The 6439-nt window shown below is 41.1% G+C and overlaps 1 pseudogene; it reads right to left on the minus strand.

The window, feature by feature from the left end:
- Positions 1 to 237: 237 nt before the first annotated feature.
- LOC117033349 (UDP-N-acetylglucosamine--dolichyl-phosphate N-acetylglucosaminephosphotransferase-like) lies at positions 238 to 5877 on the minus strand (annotated as a pseudogene).
- Positions 5878 to 6439: the final 562 nt, after the last annotated feature.

Below are 6439 nucleotides of genomic sequence, written 5' to 3' on the forward strand. Positions count from 1 at the left end.
CCCCAATTTATTATTCATCTTACATGGTTTAAAATATTTATTTTTCACATCAGCTTCATCCTTAGTACCTGTGCTAGGCAGCAGTGACGACAGAGGAAAGGGAAAGCTAATGACAAAGTCTAGAGGAGACTGAAGGGTGGGAAAGGCCTGGGCTGAGAGGCACTCTTGGTCTAGAATGAGGTCGGTCTGAGTCAGGAACCCTGGAGACTGTGAAGTAAAGGGCAATGATCAAAGGACTCAGACATCAGAAAAGACTCAGACCAGCTGGTACCAAAGGGAGAAGGTAACAGCACTGCCCAGGATCCGTAGCAGCAGCAGGAGAGGTGTGAGGTTTTCTCATGTGTGGGCCCAGAGACTTGAAGTAGCAAGTTGATGAGGGTCATGTTGTTAGAGTCAGTGAAGGCACCAGCCTCATTCTCACTCTGCTGCACTGTCACTAGCTGCAGGCTCTTTGGCACTTCCTTATTCTCCTGTTCCCTTTAGAATAAAAGTGCTCAAGAGTGAGATGATTTTGGTCTTGAACTTGGAATAGCTCATTTCCAGTTTGCCTGTCTTGGTATTGAGTCTGGGCAGAGGGTGATATGCAGGAGGGGAGGCAGTGAGTAGAGGAAGTTGAACACCTGGGGCATGGAGAGTAGCACGGACTTGCGGAAGTGTCCCAAGATGCTCACCACAGCAAAGGTCAGGCCAGCAAAGTCACAGAAGATATCTCCCACAAACACCCATGATGGGTACCAGGTATGGTAGAGCAATCCCAACGTGGTGGAAAAAAAGGGTAGCAGGTAGCAGAGGGGAAAGACATGATCATCCTGTCAATCACCTTCCAGCTCCACCAGGTTGAAGATGATACTGGAAGCAGTAATGACTAGTGACGAGCCAGCCTCTAGGCCATTAATTCCTGCTAGAATATTGATGGCATTGGGAAAGAACACTGCCAGCAGCCCCATGTTGACATAGTCCAGGATCCCCAAATCCACATAAAAGTCAAGAATTATAAAATTGCTATTACACAAGATAGTGGGTATTCTGGTTATCTGTTGTTGTATAACTAATCACCCCAAAATTTAGTGGCTTAAAATTACAACCATTTATTTTGCTCATGAGTGAAATTTGGGCAGAACGCAGTGGCATCAGTTGCGACATCTCCGTTGGAAATTAGAGGATCCTTTTCCAAGATGAGTCACTCACATGGTTAGAAAGTTGGTGCTAGCAGTTAGCTATGAGGTCAAACAATGCTGTTGGTTAGAGGCCACATTTCTCTCCATATGTGTCTTGTAGTGGAGCTGCTTGAGTGTCCTCTCTGCATGGAGGCTGCGTTCTAAGAGTATTTCAAGTGACAAAAAAAGGAAGCTACCCTTAAAACTCTGAACCTAGAAACTAGCACCATCACTTCCACCATATTCTATTGGTCAAGCAGTCACAGAGCCTGACCAATTTGAAAAGGAGTGGCCACACACTCCTCTTTCTACTGGTAGGAGCGTCAAAGGATTTGCAGCCATCTTTAATCTAGCACAATGGGTTAAAAATACAAGCCCTAATATGTTATGTGTCCATTCTTCTTTTACAAAATATCAGTTTGTTTGACTACAGCATGTTTACATTTCAAAAGCAATTTCTTTTTTCATTTTGGATCCTTGTGTGAAATAGATAGAATAAATAGTGTTACCGTCATTCCACAGGGAATTGAGACAGAGGGATTTTGACTTGCTTCCGGTAAGTTATGCTGCAGCAAACCTGGGGAGGTTCGCTTCCTCCCAGAGCTCACATGCTTCCTACAACTCTGTCCAGCTTGTGATTAGGCTTTTTACTGGTTATACACACTGGCCTGTGGCTCAAGAAGAACATCATTTTAATGGTCAGACCAGTGCACCACGGGTACCCAAGTTTTTATGATATCCAGCTGCGGAATGTATTATCATGTCTCTGAGGCCTTACTTATTGAGGTCATTGTTCAGTTTTGGTGTTCCATCTGTTGTCCGGGTCTTCCTAAGTGATTTTCTGGGCTGGCTTCCCTTTTCACTGGGAATGGAAGGAGTTGTCAAAAGCCCAGTACATTCTTTTCTGCATTGTAAAGCCATCAGGACTTAATTAGGGAAAGATTCTTCAACAACAATTGATTTGTTCAACTATCATTCAATGTGAAGTACTCTCTTTTTATTGAAAATTACTTGAAAGTTGTTGGATGCCCGGCTTTGGGTTTTTGTAGTTTGTCTCCATCTATTTTGTATCCTGTCCTTAGCAAGTTTTCTATAATTAGAGTATCATTTGAAAACTACTTCCCATTATAATTTGTTAGAAACTTTCACTTAACACTGATTCTTTTTAGATAGCTGTAGATTTTGATAACTAAATTTAAATGTAGAGTTGATGAAACGTGACAATTTTGAGTTTTCGGGAAGTGTTTTAAACCACTGTTCAGCATATAGATCTCTGGAAAATCTACTTTGCGTTTGTCTCTAGCTGCTTTCCCCTGAATTTTTAGTCTCCTTTGTATTTAGAGCAAAGTTGCAGCCATGTGTTTTTGATTCATTTATAACTAACATTTAGAGTTAGCTCATGAAGCTATTGTTTTGTAAGACCATGTACTTTAAAGTTGTATGTAATCCATTTGAAGCCCTTTTTCTTCTTTAAACAAGGACACAATTCTCCAAACTTTACCTGAAGGTCAAAAATTAGTTTGTTTTAAGATCCTGGAGCCACTGACAGTGCTGAAGGCATTGCCCCTAACTCTGTCAATCTCTCCATGCTTGCGTCATAATCAGCTCAGATAAGGATTTATGAGCATGTCATTGGATCACTGGGCAGTGCTTGACCAGTTTGCAGTTGATGTTTCCCCAGGACCTAAAGAACATTCATTTACCAGGCTGTGCACTTACCTGGTTATTGCAAACTTTTTGAAATTGAAAGAATAATAGTTTCACATGGAAAGATGAACACCTTTGTAAGCTCAAGAAAGAAACAGTTTGTATGGATCAAATTGCAGGTCAAAATATAAAGAAAATAGAAACTTCGAGAAACTAAATCATTGGAAGAGAGTCAACAGAGAAATAGTGAGGGCGGGGTGAGGAATGAATATTATAACCGTGGTTCTAATCAGAATCACCTGGATGAGCACCTGTCACACTATAGATTCCTAGGCCTCAAAATGGGTTAGTCTGTGCATCTGTATTTTTTAAAAGCTCCTCAAGTAATTCTGATGATCAGCCTAGTTATAGAAAATAATTTGTGAACTCTTCACACATACACACACACACACACACACACACACACACAAATGCACAATTATCAAGAAGATATTAGGGTCCAATCTGGGTGACAACCCTGTATTTCTCAGCCCTTGAACTCTGACTCTGCCCTTCCTCCAGCTTTAAGAATAGATCTCAGTTAAATCAGCAGCTTTATTTCTGCATTCATCTACAGAATACAGGTCTCAAACCAGGACCTGACGTGGGAGAACAAAACAAAATAATGGGAATTAAGATCTACAATTGTGGAGACGTGTTTCCCTGGCATTCCTTTAATCTTTTACTTCCAGCTCACAACTTGACTGTGTGCTTAACGATGAAAGTCCAGTGTCATCACTGGGGCATTGACAGACGCTTCAATCCTTTAAACTGGGATTCTATTATGTACATCTCATGGCCCTTTGGAATCTAGTCAGTACCATTAATGGAATTCCTCAATTGTTCAAATGGAGTATAATAAACAGGTTGATGATTACTCCAAGTCCAGTTCATGAGGTAGAATCCTGAGCTGGGAAATTCACCTTTCCAGTTGGGGTAGTGCCCTCCCAACATTTGCCTTAAGGAACACCCAGCACCAGGATTGATTTTTAGTCTCAAAATTATGTGTGGGAATGGGTCCAACTTGATTTTAGCAATTAAATTCACCAGGTAAAAGCTCTTCTTATGATTTTACTAGACTAGCATTTTTCAACAGGCATTAATGAGCCAAGTCCTATGCAATTTTATAAATGAAGGGATTCAGGCTGTCATTATGTGTAAATCCTCCGCATATTACCTGCTCTAGTCAGAAGGCATGATCCGAAAGAGGAAACAATAATGCTCTGGAAAATGATGACATTCTGTAAATAAAATCTGGCAGCAAAAGTTCTTGGCAAAACGAATGCTCAAGTCAACATGTCTCAATTTATTGCTACATGAATCAGAAATTAATTCTTCCTCAGTGCTTATACTTCTGAACTGTGACATCGTTAACAGAACTGAACACTCTACAGGTAACTTCTTCTTAATACACTAAGCCAAAATAAATATAAATGGTTGAAGAGGGAAGCAAATTAGTTTTCTTGAAATTTTCTGGAGAATTGAGTTTACGTAACTAGAATGTGTGTGGCTGCCAAAGGGGCTGGGGGTCAAAGGATGGGAGAAATGGAATTATTATGACTTCCATGTCCATAGGGGCTTTTGTTTTCCCTGTGTGAGAGCAAACACCAAACACTGGAAAGTATATATTGGCAAGGACATATTGTTGCTGGAGCTGTTTTGTATTCAGTTTCTTTCATGGCTTTTTCCATCTCCAAGGAGTGATATACGCTCTGAATCTGCTTCTGGAATCCTTTCCAGCCCATCCCTCCCCTTATTTGCTAACGTTTCAACCAAATATCAGAGAAGTGTAAAAATATCCATGTGTCCTGCTCTGGAAAATATATTTGCTACTGATGTTGTTTGGCAAAACACCTTGATGAAGGTATTTCGGTTGTGAAAAGTCAAGCCCCAAGTCAGGATCTAAAGGGAGGAAGCAAAATAAAGGGGTAACTGAATTGCACTTATATGAAAAATAAATGTGATGATTTTTTTTGTGTGAGCAGCAAGAAAGAGGGAATAAGGGACCTAGAAAAATCAGAAGCATTGAGCTACAAGGAGATCAAGGGAGAGAGGGTAGAATAGCTGTATGTTGGGGTATAGGGTCTGGCAGGATTTATGGACAAGGGCTTTTCACAACAACAATGCTTGATATTACATTTTAAATTGTCTGCTGCACTGTTCAGTACTGGAACACAAGCCTCGTGAGGCACCACTGCACTTAAGTTCAGTCAGCTATACATACCTCCTTGTGTTGGTCATCATTTGACAGAGGAATTAAACGGATATGGGACTGCATTTAACCTTAGGTTCACCCTAGGGTCATGAGAAGATTGTCACAGGAGATGAGACCCTGGCTGGAAAGTCAGAATTCAGGCAATGCAGAATACAACAGTAAAAGGGAATTAAGAGACAAATAAGGCTCTGGGATCCCTCTCCTTTTGTCTGAGTTGCCATCCTTCTCACAAGGCCCACTATGATAATCTTTCAGTTGTTCTTCCTCTTGTCCATTCTCCACAACAAAAATTAAGGTGCACGTTGAAAAATGTACATTAGAATATGGCAGAGTAGGAGTTTTCTGCTATCGCTCTCTCACAGAACAATGATTTTGACAATGACCTACAGATGAGCGTACTTTTGTGGGAATCTGGTAGTCCAGTTAAAAAGGATACAGCACATGGTTGGAGCAAAAAAATCCAAGAATAGTTTTACTGAGGAACATAAGAAGAAGAGTTTCACTTTATCCATGCTACCCGTTTCCCAAAGTGCCACAGTTTTGTGCCAAGAGAGACTCGCACAGGGGAAAATGAAGGTATAGTGGTTGAATGCCCAGCTCCCAGCTGTGTGGGATGCTGCCCAAGAGACCCACTTCTTTCTTGACCGACTCAGAATACTGAAGTGATTGACATAGCTGAGGGGTTGGGAGAAGCTGGTAGCACAGCCACCAGGACTCATAACTCATCAATAGGCCATGGGTCTTACTAACCTGCTTTGTGGATACCATCAGGAAGCTGCCATAAGCAGCTTGGGACTCATCACCTGTGAACCTCCCCATGCCTCACCCATCCCCCAGGTTGGCTCCCCAGTTGCTCTCCCATAGACAGTGAGTTGTAAGCCTTTATAGATGGCCATGAGCGCACAGAGAAAGCTGGCCCAACTCTATGGGATTGGGAGAAGGCATACAAAATGGAACGATTCAGGGCACTGCCCTCGGGAGGCTCTCAGCACCAGTCTGGCTTTGCAGGATTGATGGAAGGCATATAGTCTAAAGAATTTCCCCTCAAGAGGGAACAAGAGGTATGAATACTACAAGGAAAAATAAAGACTACAAACCAACATGTCCAATGGATATAGATGCAAAAATCCTCAACAAAATGCTAGCAAATTGAATTCAACAGCACAGTAAAAGGATCATACACTATGAACAAGTGGGATTTGTTCCTGGAATGCAAAGATGGCTCAACATACGCAAATTAATAAATGTAATACACCAGAATAAAGGATATTAACAGAATAAAAGATAAAAATCATATGGTCACTTCAGTATATACATTTGACCTAATGCAGTATTCTTTCATGATAAAATCTCTCAGCAATTTAGATATAAAAGGAATGTA

The sequence above is a fragment of the Rhinolophus ferrumequinum genome, chromosome 13 (assembly GCF_004115265.2).
Source record: "Rhinolophus ferrumequinum isolate MPI-CBG mRhiFer1 chromosome 13, mRhiFer1_v1.p, whole genome shotgun sequence".
In the NCBI taxonomy this organism is placed as follows: Eukaryota; Metazoa; Chordata; class Mammalia; order Chiroptera; family Rhinolophidae; genus Rhinolophus; species Rhinolophus ferrumequinum.